This window comes from Callospermophilus lateralis, chromosome 8, assembly GCF_048772815.1.
Source record: "Callospermophilus lateralis isolate mCalLat2 chromosome 8, mCalLat2.hap1, whole genome shotgun sequence".
NCBI lineage: Eukaryota > Metazoa > Chordata > Mammalia > Rodentia > Sciuridae > Callospermophilus > Callospermophilus lateralis.
Genome location: NC_135312.1, coordinates 131,691,019 through 131,709,314, shown reverse-complemented (window position 1 = coordinate 131,709,314; position 18,296 = coordinate 131,691,019).

The following is an 18,296-nucleotide window of genomic DNA, read 5'->3' as shown; positions in this document are numbered from 1 at the left end:
ATATATTAAAAACTTTGGATGTCTCTAACGTAATTGTATTAACAAAATATTGTATGTGTATATATTTAATTTTCAACTTTCCTTTTCTGTCTAAATTTATAAACAGTAAAGGAAAAAAAGTTCTGTTGTATATTTCTTCCATGTAGAATTTTAGAATGCTTTCTTAGAAATGATTTTGTTATAGTTTTCACTTAAATTTAAAAGCCTTCAAACTAAATTTAGAAAAGTAAGTAAGATAAAATAAATCAAAATCCTAGTAAAATATAAAGCCTATAAAAATGGATGCCATTATTATGGTATAGTAAAAGAATATACATTTATAATTCACAAAGTATCAAATATACTGTTAAAATATTTCTCAATTATCGAGGCTTTTTCCCTCTTTGAATACCATTTGCCATTAATCACTAAAAGCATAATCATTTTGATATAAAACAGAATACAAAAGCACTGTGCAGTGTCTACACATTATGAGGACAGAAGCTAAGAAAGAGGGGAGTACATTGATTGATTGGTCTTGCTTTCAAAATTAGAAAAAAAAATGCCAATGTGTAGATTTTGATTGGAAGATTGTTTCTTGAATTTATTGCTATTATTATCCTGAATTATTTAACCATGTACTCTTTAGTAATGAAAAAGATTGGGGGATGATTTGCAGATTCTATAGAGTAAAATAAATACCTAAATTATTAAATTTTCATGTTAGTGTTACATGTTAAATTTTGTAAAAAAAAAAATTGCTGATCTAGAATTCTCTTGGGAATCTTGTTCATTCAGAACTTGAATAGGACTTTTGTTATTTAAGATTATGCTTCCATAGTCTGAGATTTCTCTTAGTGAGAAGTGTATAAACTAAATATGTTAAGTTAAACGAGGATTTGTGTGCACAATACTTATTTTTTAGAAGTGTGATCATTATAAATTAGGCTGATAAATTGATTTATTCCCTTTCCATTTCTTTTTCTTTATTTTTGTTTCAGCAAAAGTAAAGACCTCAAATACCAGATTGAACTAGAAGATATTATCTAAATACCCAAATTAGTTGGTAATAATTTTTATCATGGTTAAATCTTTCATGATGACTGGATACTGGACAGAATTAGTATTTCTACTCTGCTAATCTCTGTGGGTTTTGTTGCTAATGATAATATAGTTTTTTTTTTTTTCCACAAAGACAATTTATTTACTGAAATCAAAACCTGTGCCATTCTCAAAGGTTTTTACTGGATTACTATATAATCCAACTTCAGAGTCTCTGAAAATCAATCTAAACTTGAAAAGGTTTGGGAAAATACGCTGAGCACAGACTATTGTCCTTAATATGTAGATATAGCATGAAAATTCTGTTTTAGTGACAATCTTTGAAAATGTCATTAAAATTTATCAAGCTTTGGAATAGGTGACTAGCTGACAAGCTGGTTTGAGAGAGGGTCTTCTCTTAATATAGAGTACAAGTAGCTTAATTTCTTTCTGCATTAGTTTAATACATTGATTTATATGCTTCCTATAAAAGTTTACAAAAGCCAAAATGAGAGTCCAATGGTTAAAATGTGTTTGTTTCGTTTAATTTCACAAGTTATAAGAAAGGGTGGTTGTAAAACCCAGCCTGTGCAGTCAGATATTTAGCCCCTCATTATTATGTATTGCTAGATGAGAAAGCATCCTCCTCCAAAGCTTGAGAAGACCTCTAACATGAAGAGAAATCTTACAAAGAGGAAAAAGAAAGCCAAAGAAACAGTCTATTTGGTAAACAGAAATCTTAGAAAATATCCTTATGTAAATGTGTGTGTATAAAGATAAAATTGGTGAAAAATTCCAGAAAGCTAAATGAGCAAAAAATAGGAACATATAGTACAGAAGAGAAAATATATCAAATTAGAGAATCCATCGAGGAGTATCAATTTCAAGTTAAAAAAAAAATTCCAGAAAAACTAAACAAAAGCCCAGAAGTGAAATTATATTTAAAAATCATGCACACTTCTTGTAACCCAAAGTAGTTTCCAGAAAAATTCAAAAGGTACTTTAAACAATGTTTTGAAATTTACATACATCAAAAATCATTTTGTTAAAATTTCACAAAAGTGGATATAAAGCAAGCATTTTAAATTCTTAGGGAGATAAAAAGGAAACATCTCCAAAGGACAAGGATACAGAGTGCCCCAGACTTCCCTTGGAAGCACAGGGAGTAACACACAGCACAGGGAGTGACAGCTGAGAAGGGATGGGTATGTCCATCCTGACCACACACCGCATGTGAAGATGGAAGGAAAGAGCTCACACATTCAAGGTCTTAGTGCAGAAAGGCAGTAGCTTCCTCGGGGAAAATAAAAGAAAGAAAAAGAAAGAAAGAAAATGGACAGGAACCATGGAGCAAGAGAGAAGAAAGAGAAAAGATGGGAATCCTGGAAAGAGTGCTCTCCCACCTAAGGGGAATGACAAGACTTCCCAAGTCCATGGTGAGGAGAAGGGGCATGAAGCCCCCGCAGGCACTGACAGGCTGGGGTGGGGCCAGAGGACGCCAGGAGAAGTGCCTCCAAGAAGCAGCTCAAGGGAATTACATGGATGTGTTCTGATTCATCCAGAAGACCTGTCTAGAAGGTAAGATAATGAGGGCACACTGGAAAGAGGACAAAGGGAAATTACCTCCAGGAGAACAGAGTTGAGCAAAACAGGAAATGTAAAGACAAGATACTGCAGGAAATCTGCCGTGTGACCTGGCTATAAATAATATTTCCATAGTCACAATAATACCAATATTAACTATTAGCTCCTTGATTATAAACATCTACCAGAAAAATGTGTGTGTGTGTGTGTGTGTGTGTGTGTGTCCACGTGCGCCTCTGCAGGTCTTTATGAATGAATGATTTGACAGTTTGACAAGAAGAAGGAAAAACAAGAAACCCCAGTCCTTCTCTTCTGTTCTCCACTTCTATAGATGATACCTATGATTGAATAATCAAGAACGGAATACACATGTGATCTAGAAAACACAGAAGTGAGTAACAGGAGACACAGAAGTGTTGAATGTTGGAACTCTGAGACTGACAATTTGGAGAATGGAAGAGTAGAGCAAAAACCTGTTGCAAGATTCATGGAACTTCTGACGTTTTTCAAGAATAACAATATAATTTTGTTAAAAGTAATTTAAAGAAAAGGTTGATAGGCAGAATATTTCTGAAGACAAAACTCAGCTCTCATTTGACGTCTTCCAAAGAAAAGGAGCAAGCCATTGTGGACACAGTCTTGTTTGTCATTTGCCACTTTTTTTTGTGTCTGTAAAAAAGTATGCCATAGAGAGGTGGGAGGGATTGGGAGGGAGAAAGGGAATTGTACGGAAGATGGAGGGAGACCCTCATCATTATACAGAATACATGTATGATGATGTGAGGGGGAAGAAAAAGAAAGAGAGAAATGTGTCACAGTAGATTGGGTAGAGAGAGGTGATGGGAGGGGAGGGAAGGGGAGGAGGCATAGGAAGGGCCACAGAATAAAATAGACTCTAGTATTGCTGTATGTATATACGTGGCCGTATAACCAATGTGATTCTGCAACCTGTACACGTGGAAAAATGAGAATTCATACCCCATTTGAATCAAATGTATGATATGTCAAGATCATTGTATTGTCTTGAGCAACTAATAAACAAAAAGTATGCCATGTGCTTTTGAAAAATATTAGAATAATATGTAAAGAAAAAAAAAAAGATGAGGACCAGCACCAATTAATCCCTCTGCAAATATGTCATTTTAATGAATTGGTACCTGGAATTTATGACCCAAATAGACATTAAATATGTGTGAAATACCTTGAAGAAAATAACATGTAATGAAGTTTTATTTTTCCATATCATTGTCACTTAATTATTAATAGACGGCTTAGAAATTAAAAATAAATATTGAAATTAATACCTTCAAAAGTTTTACTGAACACTATATGTCCTTTTCTATTAAATAGAAACAAAGGATATTAGAGCAAATGATTATAAAATGGATTATTCTAAAAATCAACGTTTAACACTTGAATATTTTATACAACAAAGGCATTCCATTTTTAAATATTATTTGTATTCTACCAAGGGAGTTTGTAAGCAGAACAAGTATTTATCCCAGGACAGCAGCTACCTAGTAAACAGGTCCAGATGTTTAGGATAACAACTTTCCACCTGCATATCTTTAGGATCCTTTTGCCTTCCCCCTCTCTATCTCCCACCAAGTTCCCTTCTGTCTTATTTTATTTAATATAGCAGATGTGGATTAACTGGGAGCAATACAACAGCTTTTTTAGAAACTGAACAATTACAAGTTTTATTCATTTGATAATAAAATGTTATTGTGTCTTTCAAGCTCAGGAGCCTTTTAGATGTTAGAAAACATTTAAATCAGTTTATGATTTTCACATTAAGATTTGCTGGTTTTTCAGTGAATAGTTCATAAGACAGCCATACAGAATTTTGGCAATGGGGATACCTTCTATCTAAATATAGTGGCAGCATTTTAAAACCAAGTCAGGTGACAGAGAGAGGTTTCATTTGCTAAGTGTGACGTAAACGCAGCCCTTGAAGGTGGCATATGTGCTGTGTTAACACAAGGATCAATGTATCTTTGGGGAAACCTGCCCTCTCCAGATGAAAGCAACTCCGATGATACCTAAAGTGTTCCCAAGGCTGATCTCTTGTTATGCAAATGCCATAACCAGGGTTCTGTGTGGCCAGCACCCCTCCATGCAGGATGCTGGCTTCTGTGCCAAGCCACTGAGGGAAGGAAAACTGATTACCCTATATGTCCAATTGATTTTGCCTCTCTTGTGGAGTGTGTCAAATAAATTGCATTTTTCCTGAGCCCATTTAGATGGAGTATTATCCTGCTGTGTTCCTTTGGATCCTGTACAGATTTCTGATTGCTGAATTGTAACACTAATCATAATAATTATCTATGTAATAAGTTCACAATATGAATTGTTACAGATGGTCACATTTTCTATCACAGAGCAATCAAGCCTATTTGTACAATCTACTTGCTCCTAGATAAAACAAAAGGCGACATGTAAGTTTCTGTATGTTCATCACACATTGTAAGTGGCAATTTAGGTCTAGTACATCAAAGAAAATGAGAGATGATAAGCGAGAGTGCTGAAGAACTTTTCAATAAAAGCATATTTGGATTTTGCTATTAGTTTTACAGATATTACCATGATATAGCCAATTAAGTACTAAAGATTTGTTGTTTTTTCACAGCAAACAATATCTTTTTTTATCTAAAATCTGAAATTCATTTTTGACAATAGATGACTTGCAAATGAACTGTAATTCAAACATAATAACAATATAATTTATTGGAATAGAATGTGAAGTATCTTTATGACCTTCACAAAAATGGTCTTTTAGCATTTGATGCAGCTGGAAGTAGCTCACCTTCTCTCTCCCTTTAACAGTTGCCATGTGGGTTTAGTTAATGAGCTTAATCTGTTCACCATATACTGTTGGGCTCTGAACTGTGGCACTGATTTCTCCTTGCTGATTCATTTACTTGGCCCAATTTTTCTTACCAACATTCTCTACTACATGCCAAAAAAGATCATTACAACAAAGAGAAAATTGCTTCTCCTCTGACTTTTATTTAATATTTCATCTAAATCAAAGCAGACTTTTGCTTTATGAGGGTAAGTGCATACAAGAACATTCTTGAAAAGGCTACAACTCTAGTTGATTGTCTTACATTATATATCTTGTGTTTATTTGTGATCAAATAGCATATATTAATATGAATTCATTATCTAAGCTACCTACCTAGATATCTGTGTATATCTTTTTCTATGTATATCTATACATGTATAATGCACATACATGTATAATTATATGCATCTATAAGTAAGATTATATTATATTTACTTCCCTATCTCTCTGTCTTTCTCTGTCTCTCTGTCTCTCTGTCTCTCTGTCTCTCTGTCTCTCTCTCTCTCTTGTTTTTGTAATGCCTGGAATCAAACTTGGGAACTTGTACATGCTAGGCAGGGTCTCTGAGACTGCTTTCTAGTTTTACTACTGCTTTAACTTTTAGAGACTAAAATTGTACACTGGTCTACGCTGAAATAAAACCAAACTGATCTTTCTATATATTTTACTCTTTGTCTTGCTTTTTCAGTATTACTTATTAGAAGTGTTGGTAGTATAATTGTTCAACATATCTTTATTTATTTATTAGTTATAGAGGGACACAATACTTTTCTTTTATTTATTTATGTGGTGCTGAAGATTGAATTCAGTGCCCCACACAAGCACTCCACCACTAAGCCATAGTACCAGCCCCAATGTCTTTTTAAATACACATATATGAGTTAAGAAATTTTAACCTTTGTTCCAATGTATGATATGTCAAGATCATTGTATTGTTATGTGCAACTAATAAAAAAATAAAAACAAAACAAAATAAACCAACAATAATACTACCAAAGATTAAAATATTTTTTTTAAAAAGAAATTTTAACCTGAATGTCAATATTGATTTGAATTGACATTCAACAGCTATATTAATTGAGAAGTGAAGGATTCAAATAGTCTTCAGAAAATGAAAATGTGGACTTTCATTTTTAGGCTTATCTTATAGTTTATTGGTTTCCCATTAGTAGCCATATGATAAGTTTTCTAAAGCAAATACAATTTTTAGCTTTCTTTCTTTTCTTTTTTTTTTTTTGAGCTAAAATCCTGATTTGTTTATACATCCTAAATGTAAGTTTTCCTCCTTTTGTAAATAAAAAATCTATTAAATTCCAAACTTTCTAATTTGCAAACCAAAGAAATGAAGACATACTCTGAGAGAGTCAGAAAACATTAATTAATTAGTTAAATCTCCAATAGAAAATAACAAAGGTAATGGGAGTCATGTTCCTTTTGATGCCTGGGCCATAGTTAATGAATGATGTCAAAATGTTCAAATAAAATAAATAATTCACATTGATTGCTATTTTTATTAGATAGCAAAGGGTGCACAGTACAGCATAAAACATAAATATTGCACAGAGATTTCCAAAACAATGTGCTTTTTTCCCTCTCTGGCTCCAAAGATGGCTGACAAAGCAGTAGAAACTGTATCTTTGAGGTTATCCTTTCCAATGCATATTTTATTTACATCCCTAGTAGACCATAAAAAGTGAACATGTAACTTTCAAAGACTAAGCCCTTAATTAATAGTAAAAGCTGAACAAAGGTGCGTCTTCTAGATGACGACTTAATCCCGTATGATCTCGCCGACAATATCTCTGCCCTATCTTGACCCTTTTTGAATGTTTTGATGACTTTTCTGTGCACAATTAGCAGTCCTCATTCCTGACTCCTTGCTCAGAGCTTGATGTCACTCACCCTGAGCTTCCTGCTCACTCAGTTTGTCCATTAAACCCTCCTCCCTCTGCTAGCCTGCAATTTCCCTGTAAATATGAAGTATGAGTTTCCATTGTTATTCGGCATCAGGAGAGCACTTTCAAACTGAGACATCACTTGTAAAAAAAAATAACTTCTTAAAAGTTTATATCCATTATTCCTTTGACTATATATTACTCTTCCTTTTTATTTATTACATTTTTAAAATAAACAACATTTTATCCAGATATTAAAATATTGGTTTCTTAGTCTCCCTATAAGTTAATCCTTTAATCTCTTACATTTTATTATTTTGTTTTCTAAGAAATTCCCTCATTTGATCTTTAATTTGCTAATATATCCCTCCTCTGTATCCATATAATTTAATTCTATTTGCTTTTCTTCAACTGTTATACATGTGATCAATATTGCCCCTTTTCTCTTTTAGGGTTTTACTTGGCTAATTTTAAATATTGATAAATATGTTCTAATACTTCTGTTTCTGACAGAATCTGTCATTTGCTTCTTGGATGTCTTGTTATTTGTATCTGTGAGTTTGTTCTGTCTTGTGAATGTAAGCGAGTTTACCAGTGCATATGCAGAAAAGACTAATGATAAGTGTCAATTCCAATGTGCCAAAGCAATTTTAGGGGTAAGGGAATGGACAAGTCCCAGAATAGAAAATGCCAGTCACCAATAAGCCATTAACAATGACTGATCCCCATTACATAATTCCTTAGGTAAATGGTTTCACCCTTCAACTACCTGGGAGAATCAGCATTAGTACAGATGATCTCTAAGATCCATCCTAATTCTCCAACCCGGGAACCTTGGAGTAGGTTTAAGGAAGTGCTTCTTCTTCCTAAGCATGGCTTTTCAGGGTGCTTCTGATGGTATTCTTGAACTCATCCATAATAGACTCTATGTGGTCATGGGGTGGGGCAAGCACTCTCAGCCTGAGGCTTCTGGGAACAACTGAAGCATAGCTCTTAAAGACCCCTCCTGCATCTTACTCTGACAGGCTGTTCTACTCAAGCAAAGCCAACCCCCCTCACACTCACCTGTTCAAACTTCTGTCACCACAAGATTTCTAACATTATTTTTCCAGTTGTTTAACATGTTTTATGATTTTACTTTTATAAAATTTGGTGAAACAGTTCTTAAATTCAAGACACACAAGTTTATGATAAGCAAGCAATACAGGTACACTATTTCACTATCAAGTTCCTTTGAACTGAAATAGCAGTTCTATCAATGGAGATGTTTTATAGTCTAAGGACATTTCTTGGCAGTTTTTTAAGTGCTCTGCATTGAAGAAAAAGAAAAACCCACATATTCTTTTTTTTTTTTTTTTTTAGTGGCTATGACTGTATTATACCTGGGAAATGCAGCAAGAATCTTTCACATTAATTTAGACCTAGTTGAAAGGGAGTCTTCACATCTTGAATGATTTCTTATTCAAACCCAGCTGGAGTTCTAACAGCAGAATGTTCTGCTCTCTTGGATCTCCAGTCAAGGGATCCTTTAATTCACTCTGTTTCATAATAAATCTAGGGAGAACCAGTTATGACAAAACACATGACTAAATGCCCTACTTGAACAGTGCATGGCTTTCAGTTGTGCAATAGTGTATATTTCCCACCCACCGATTTCAGGCAAAAAAAAAAACATGTAAAATAATAGGTTAATGATATGTTCCCTGAATTGACTTTAAATACATTTAAGCTATTCTACGCAATCTTATGGTAAAAATTTCCTTGCATTTTGTATGGTTTATAAACACTTGAGCTACTTGATTATTGTTTCACAGAGTGCATAACTCAGGTTTTTGTGTTAATTTCTTTGGAAGCTATTGTTATTACTTTAACTGAGTCTATATATGCTACTTCCCTCCATTTTTATATATTTTAAAATATTCATAGCATGTGGTTATGTGAAAAAAATATATATATACACATATATATATATAAACATTCATGACCTCTTTTTATGGAAAAATAATATACAAAGGTTAAATATTAGAGAAACGCCATACCATGGCACAAAGATCAATCAAAAACATAGTCATATGGAAATAAGCTGGAAAGCGACTTGTATTTGATGTGAGATGATTACCATGAACTCTGGAAGACTTGATTCTTACTCTCCATAGGATGTCCATCACTGTTTATCAGGATGCTATGCATCAGAGCTGCTAGTTCATTGGAAGTGCTGATGTGAATTCTCCATCTATGCATGACAGCAGTAGGTGTTTCTCTTATATCAACTCTGGCAGAGGCAGAAACGAAAAAGAAAGAAAAAGAAAGTTCTAGATAAAAAGGATGGGAAAGAAAATGGTTTATGCACAGGTGCTTTAGTGACTATTGTACTTTGTGTTTCAGGTTATAATGCATGTCTTTAACACAAATCCCATTTTTCACATAACATAATAACAACTGCTGTTATATAGTGATTGGTATTATAAAATGTGCTGTGAGATAAATGCTGTTATTATGAAAATCCTATTAGCAAGTCCCTGTGTACTGTACATGCAGGGCAGATTTATTAACATACCCTCTGTAGTCACTTTTCTGAAAACAGTTTTACCAGCTATGAAATACTATACAATAATGCCATTAATAAATGTATCTAATTGCAGTATATAAAAGTGAAACATTGAATAGCTTGAAATGGCTTCTGTGAATGAAGAGATTATTTCAAGTAGGTGCACTGAGCAATGGATACACTCTGTTCCCCCTTTTTTATATGGCCACATGTCAAGTAATACATCATTTAAGTGCATAGTCAGACAGTTAGGCTAATGAGAAAATGCCGGTTCTTTTATCAAAAGCTGTCAGTAGATGGCAATGTGACTGTTTTATAAGGCATTTTTATTCCATATGGAACTGAAAACTTGAGATCATTCACATTTGCTACCTAAATTACTGTAATTTTCCCCCCAAAAAAGAGCTCCAAGAGCCCTTTTAAACTATTCTTTAAATAATTGATAGTTACAAATGAAAAGCCAAGCCTAGAATTTCCAAAGTGATCAAAGTTGTTTTAATTTTCCATTGGTTGGGGTTGCATAAAAATAATATTACAAACTATACCATCAATAACCAGGGTTTGTAGAACTTCCACTTTGAACTCGAGCCTTTTTAGCAAATCCATAGGATATCCTCACTTTGGCACTGCAGCCAGCCATGGCCCATGGGTGCCTGTTTATTACAAGACTCAGAAGGATGGTGACACATTGAAAGTCGTTCTGACAGGATTTCATCTTTTCTTCTATCCTCTCGACATTCTCCTAATCCAAATCAACCACTTTTGTTGTTTTAAGTGATATTTAATATAAATACACAACCCATATGCCATATATATATATATATAGATATATATATATATACACACACACACACACACACACACACACACACACACACACACACATCATACATATGATAATATATAGTATTCAATATCCCTGAAACCTCAAGACACACTTGGCACACAGCATATACTTTAAGAGGCCATGCCTTCTGATCTCATTGCAGGTTATTCAAATCAAGTAAGAAAAATATATTCTGAAGAGAAGTCCTGGAAGTTGAGTATTGGCTATTAGAATTTATGGAAATTCCAAGATTGAGGGAAAACCTTTTAAGATTCTTGAACAATTCTGGTAGATAAAAAAAAAAAAAATTCAGCTGTACAGATCTATTTTGTTTCATTGAACCTTAAACTTGTGAATTATTTTTAGGGTATCTGAGAGGTAAAGATATAGGTCTAACTTATATCTTTATTTTATTGGGGATGATATCCCATGAATTGGCAGTAAGGCAAAATGAGGAAACATTGATCAGTTAAGAAATGTGAGGACTAGTCATAGTTTGACCTATGGAAATCAACTAAATCATCTGGGTTGCCATTTTATCTGTAAGATGATACACATACTTTATGACCATATACTATTTCTTCAGCTTTGATCAGCAACTGAAGGTCTTTGCTCATTTTGATCAGTTAAGACACACCAAGGTGGAACAAATTCTGGGGATATAATCCATACAGGATCCCTGAAACCTAGTTGCAGTGCATCCAAAATGAACTGAAACTATTCTATTCAGGTCTCATAAAGTGCAATACAAGGGGTGGGCTCCATCTTTCTTTAACTTCTTAGAAGTCTTCAAGGGATCTTTGAATCTGTATTTAAATGTCTAACATACAAAACAATGGGCAGTGTTTAAAAGTAAGGATAGCATTCCTTGTAGAAATATACAATTTAAAATTTACAGATATAAAAAATTAAAGGAGACAGTAAAGTTATTTTGAAATTTTGATTTTAAAACTTAAAAAATCAGTACTTCTTTTTAAATGATTTACTTAAAATAAATCTTAGTGGGTGTTTGTATTATAAGTATAAATACAAATTAAAAATAAGAGACTTCACTGTTCCTATTTTAAAATGGGAGAAAAGACGTCTCTTTTCTCTTTTCCTCTTTTTCTCAGGGAATTTAAGCTTAGAAAACTTGTAATTATAAGTATTTTCTCATCTCTTTGAAATGTATATAAATCCTTTTGAAGAGAAGATAGGCCATTGTCAGGGACCTTTTGAGTCAGCTTTATGACTCAGGAATATCTTTTTTTTTCAAAAACTTGGGAATCAACTCTTTGAAATGCAAACATCAAGGGAAATAGCATCCCTGGCTACCAGTTTCTGTGAGAGGGTAGGGAGGAGTGTAACATCTCTGGGGGTCACCATTGCTGTTGTAAGATGATAAGAAATTTGGTGTTGTTTGATAAAGCTGTATAGCTGACATAGATGGCCATTCCAATTTCCAGGTAAAGTTAGGATGGTATGTGTCATAAATGGTGTTGTCTATATCTACTCCCTCCCGTTGTGTAGAGGATTTCTGGGTGTCCGGGTTAGATTTTTTTTTTTCCTTTTAATTATGTGTCCTCAACAGTATTTAACCTGAATTTTAATTTGGCTTTCTTGCTTTGGATTTTCTTCTTATCAACTGAATTCAACCTTAACTACAGCCCTGGGCAAGAAGAAACATATTCTTATGCTGCTTAACAATTTCTGTTGAAGACAGTTGCAATTTATCTTCATGTTTTTCATTTTTAGTAATTATACTCCTCACACTATGCCATATTCTTGCAAATAAAGCAATCAAGCAAGAAAAAAAAAGGATGTGAGCTATTAAGGGAATCTTAATACTTTAAAAATAAGAAAGCAAACACTTTAGATGAATTTTCATTAAAAAAAATCTTAAAGTTGTATAGAAAATGTTCTAGTCAATAGGAATAGTTTTGCTTGTTGACATCCCTGGCTAAAACTATCTTAAAAAAAATGAAAAACTTACAAAATACTAGTCAGAATCCTTTCTTTGCATTTGTAAAGACAATGCTATTTATCATCAAAAAATAATTTACATGCATTTATTATTAAAATAGAAATTTCTCTTCAAGAAAACATGAGGAAGCAAAGATTGAAATTCTTTTGGATATAGATATTAAAAATTATTGAAATCTATATATTTTAAAGTATCTCCCTTCAAACACCCTTGTAGTTGCTCTGTAATTGATAGTTTTATGAGACATTTCCCCATCTGCCATCATTACATGAAAATGCAAGTGAGAAAAACCTGTTCTGTGAAGTGATACTTTAATAATTATTTCTAAATCTAGTGTCTAGATGGAAGGTTATAAATCGTCAGTCCTGCATATTTTCTTAAAGATCAATTAAAACACAAAAATATATTTTCCTGTATGAATGATAAGTTTTATCATTCTTGCTATGCTTTTTTTTTTAATAAAATGGTAGGTAGAGACATGACCCATCCTTAGTTTCTTAATAGAATTTGATCATGTTTCTTAAAGTATAAATTTGATTTTTCAAGAAGAGGCAGGAAAAAGAATAGCATCTATGATCTAGGTATTCTTAATATCCAACCTCCACGCCACCTAGGCCTCTTATGTGATACGGTGTTGAAAGTTGGATTGAATGTCATTCAAAAGACAAGTTTCTTTGGACTGGTAATAATATCATAGACTGTCCCAATACCTCAGTCATAGTTATTATCAGCCTGCTTTAAGGAGAGATGTTATTTATAAAAATGTCTGAAGCTAAAGGAGAAGAAAATTTGTATCCATATTTTTTTTTTTTTTTTTACTTTCCTTACTTGAGTAGTTGTCTGCAACATATGTACTCTTATTTGTTCTGGAAGATTCCATGATGTCTCAATGGTGAAATTTACTAATTTTAGGAGATTGACATTTAAACTCTGATTTAGATAATGAATTTTTTCTGCATGTAATCAAACTTCATTGATGTCTATATTATTCTAAACATCATGACAGTAACTATTAGTTGCTAAACATAAATAAAAATTCTGTCAGGTTGTGCTATTTAAAATGAAATCTTCTTGACTTCTCAATCAACATATTTGCTCAAATTTTTTGATGTAGCTTTCTTTTTCTTTTCTTTTCTTTTCTTTTTTTTTCGTACCAGTGATTGAACTACTTAGGGACATTCAGCCATGAGTCACATCCCCAGGCCTATTTTGTATTTTACTTGAGACAGGATCTCAAAGAGTTGCTTAGCGCCTTGCTGTTGCTGAAGCTGGCTTTGAACTCTGGATCCTCCTGTCTCAGCCTCCTGAGGTGCTGGAATTACAGGCATGAGCCACTGCAGCCAGCAGATGTAACTTTCTTATATCACCGAAGAATAAATACCTGATGGATGAAAAAATTCAGCTGGTTTATTCCTTTGGTCACAACTACATTATCTCAGATAGACAAAATCACTCATAAAATATTTTGAAGAATAACAACCTGAATTAATGAGTAGAAATCCTGAATCTAAGGATACTGGTCACATAACTAAAGCTGTTAATTAAGAAAATGTTGTTAATTCATTTTCTTTTAGTTAGAGTGAGATTTACTAAAAGCTTCTTTGATAGCATGTAATACAGTCAATAAATTATAATTCTCACTCTGACTTTCCTATTTAAATGAATACTTTCTATTTTATATAATTTTATCATTTAGAAGGTAAAAGTTTTAATTATTTTTGAAGACCCATATATTTTAAAATAATATCTTGATCTCTAATTCATGTTTAGGTACATATATATTGATTTGTAGGAAAGATATTTAAACATTTTTAGTTGTTTTTATTCTGACCAAAGTCTTTTGTCTACAAAAATATAGTTAGTATCTGTCTCATTAACCAGAAAAATAAATTATACTCAAGCTTAGATATATATTTTTAAATTCTCTAAATTAAGATATTCCTTGAGACTAAGAGATTTTTATCTAATAAGAGTTAAATCTACTTACATAATAACTAAGACTTTTAAATTCATAATTATTATGACCTCAGATATTTATTATTCTTCCACCAATTTGTACTGAGTATAAAGATAAAAACCTCTTTGTATTTAACATCTGCAATCGACTAGATTTTATGTTCTCTTCCTATTACTGTTTGGGGCAAACTTTGTGTTATGTCATCAAGATGTGATAAATGGTGAAATAATTGTTTACTTAGGACTGACTGGCAAAATAAACATGAAGTTGGAATTCTCACACTACAAGAGTGAGCGGTGTGCTGATGTGCTCTGGACTCCAAAGAACCATTGTGGGCCTGGCAAACCCAACAGTATTGGCTCCTGAGTTTGTGGTGAATCTTTGGCTATTCCATGATGCAAGCTTTTAAATATTTCTTTTAAGAAAATAGTTCTGTTTCGTAGTATGTTCTTAAAATAACAGTTGGTTCCTATTGTGCTCAAAGCTTAGGAGGACTTACCTATGACCTTATCCTTCTGGAAGGTTGGAAAAGGAAGGTTCTCATGTACAGGTATTCCTGTTTGCAGAGTAGCTGATTCACGGTGTGCAAAGAATAGTTGTACAGCTGCCTGGTGAACAAGAAAGTGCTGGAAAGACACACTGTAAATATGAAAGGAACACAATATGGGATTGTGAATTTTCCTATTTCTGTATCTGAAATGAGCATGAATTCTTAAATTTATGTTCATCTGAAATGAACATAAATACCAGAACAATATTGGTATGCATAACTGAACAGATACGCATTCCACACATATTATTTACATTATGATTTGATTATTACTTTTAAAGGTCATAGTGTGTGGATTGTAAGATATTTTTATAATTTCCGCATTTGCTAATGCATGTTTATATAGAAGAATGGAAAATATTCTCTCTTGCTGGCATCCAACTGCAACATTTTCGCTATAAAATTTGAGAAAATTAACTTCTATTTTGCCCAGAACTATTGTCTCATTAACTCTTACATCATGAATTTACAACAACTACAGGTACACAATTCATCACCCATAATTTGGAAATCCCAAACAATCAAAATCACAAGTCTTTGGGGAGAATGATTTTGTAACAAAACCTGCCCTGAACTTATTTATTGCTATTTATAGTGTTTACCTATCTTCGAGTGGATATGCATGAATTTCATTGCATGCAAATTAAAATTTGATTACTATGTGAAGTGCAGACCCTACCATGAGAATTACACAATACACAATATATGCATCAAATTAACCTTAAAAAACTGTACAAATTTTGAGTTATGAAATACACCTAGTCCCAAGTGCTTTGGATAAAGAATTGGGACTTGTGTTATTTAAACCAAGGTGAGATCTTAAATCCCTCTGTTCAGAAGTTGCATATATCAAATTATTTTTGCACCATCTATTTTTTATGAAGGTCAACTGGATAAACAAAATAATTGTAAGTCACTTAGAAGTCATCCAGTTTAATACCCTCTATTTTAGCCAAGGAATCTGATAGCCAAGGAAACACACCATTTTTCTTAACGTCATGCAGTTCACGAGTAAACAATGTAGGGGCTGAAACAATGCTGATATTTTCACTTTGCTAGTAACAAAACGTACACAAGCACCCATGAGGCATTCACGTAAAGATGGTAGGTGACACCTTGAACTCTGCAGGTTCAAAGTTTTGCCATACTCCCTCCTCTGGTTCCTAGACCTTTCCTTTCACACTGCATGGGTTAAAGGCATCACTGTCTTCTTGTGTACTCACTTTTGAAACTTTACTATTGCTGTGTTCTCTTTGCATTTTTCAGGTCTGTATCCGTGCAGTTAATGAGTAGACTCGAGTTTATCTTCATTGCTTTCCCCCATTTCATTCCAGTTTTGTGGTGTTCCCCTTCGTGAAGACAAGGCTGAGGAGTTTATTGTTGAGGTTGTTGCAAGACTGTAGGAGCTAACTCTAAAGATTCCTGTCTGCTACCTCTTCTGTGTTTTTCCATAACTAACACTCAGAGAGCAGCATGTTACAATGGTTCCTCTTTTATGAAATTCGTAATTGTTAAAATCCTATGAAAGCAAAGTAGGATTTCACATATTAGTCAGCATTCAAAGATAAAGAAGTCAGAGTCTCTGTCCTTGTCAGAACTGCCTTGGCATTCCTTAGCAAGAGCACCCCTAAAATCAGCATCTAAATAAATAAATAGCTCTCCAAGATGCAGGACATGCAAAGTTGTGAAAGTGAGAACTATTGTTTCATGAACTCCTGTATCATGAATTTACAATGCTACTGTTACACAATCCATCATCCATAATTCAGAAATCCCCAAATAATCAAAATCACAAATCTGACCAGGGGCTTGCTTAGATGGAAAATAGTGGATATTTCCACTGTTGCATTCCTATGTCCAATAGAAAACCCCATTTGAGAAGTTGAAATAACCCTAAAACAATTTAAAATGATTTAAAATATTTGTATAGTGAAAGGGTTCTTACTAAATAATAGATACTTCTGTAATATTTTATATTTGATATATTTTAATGCACACCTTAAATATATACAATAAAAAAAAGAAAAAGAAATATAATATTTTTCTTTACCACAAAGTGTCATAGTCCTATCCTGGGGATGGCATTTATCCTTTGGAAAACTGTGTATGCCACATGTGTGTGTACTTATTTCTCCTACCTCATTCTTACAGAACGACAGGAATGATGAGCCTGCCCAGCTGCTTCCATTTGCTGGCAGAGAAAGTACTAAGAATATATGTTAATATATTTATATTTGATATATATTTAAATTTCTGATGTGAAAGCAGAAAGATGGATGGATACAAACTTCTGCTGTTAACAATGATTATTACAATTATAAAAAATAAAATTATATTTCTACCGTGGGTAGGAGAAATTGGGTAAATTACACTGCAGCTGGAAAATACTTTATGTCTTTTATTTTTAAAAAAGATATTAAATATCTAGTAATTGTGAGGGTATAGAAAAGAGGGAATTTTGTACCCTGTTGGTGGGAGTGTAGATTGATGAATTCAATGTGGAAAACATTATGGAGGTTCCTAAAGAAATTAAAATTAAAATTACCATAGGAACCAGCCATCCATCTCATACTCAGAGGAAATTAAGTCAGTACTTCATATAGATTCCACACTCCCCTGGTCATTGCAGAACTATTTATAATAACCGAGATAAGAAAACAACCAAAGCGCCTTGAGAGGATAAAGTGTGAATTAATGGATTATTATTCTGCCTTAAGAAAGTGGAATACCTACCATTTATGACGACATGAATGAAGCTAAGGACATTATGCTAAGCGAAATAAATCAGACCCAGAAAGAAAAATACTGCATGATCCTGCATGTATGTGGAAATAGTTTTAAAACAAAGCCTGTAATTAATAGTTAACTGTGTAAACTGCAATATACACACTGCTGCCTGAGGGTCACGGATATGGTTTAGATATGAGGTGTCTCGGAAAAGCTCATGGGTGAGACAGTGCAAGAGGGTGTAAAGGTGAGAAGATTGTGTTATGATCACAGTGGTGACTGGAGGCAAGTTGGGTGCAGCTGGGTGGGTGTGCCAGTGTTCCCATAGGTGGCACAGCTAAAGACATTACAGACAGGCACTGCAATCGATGCGTCCAT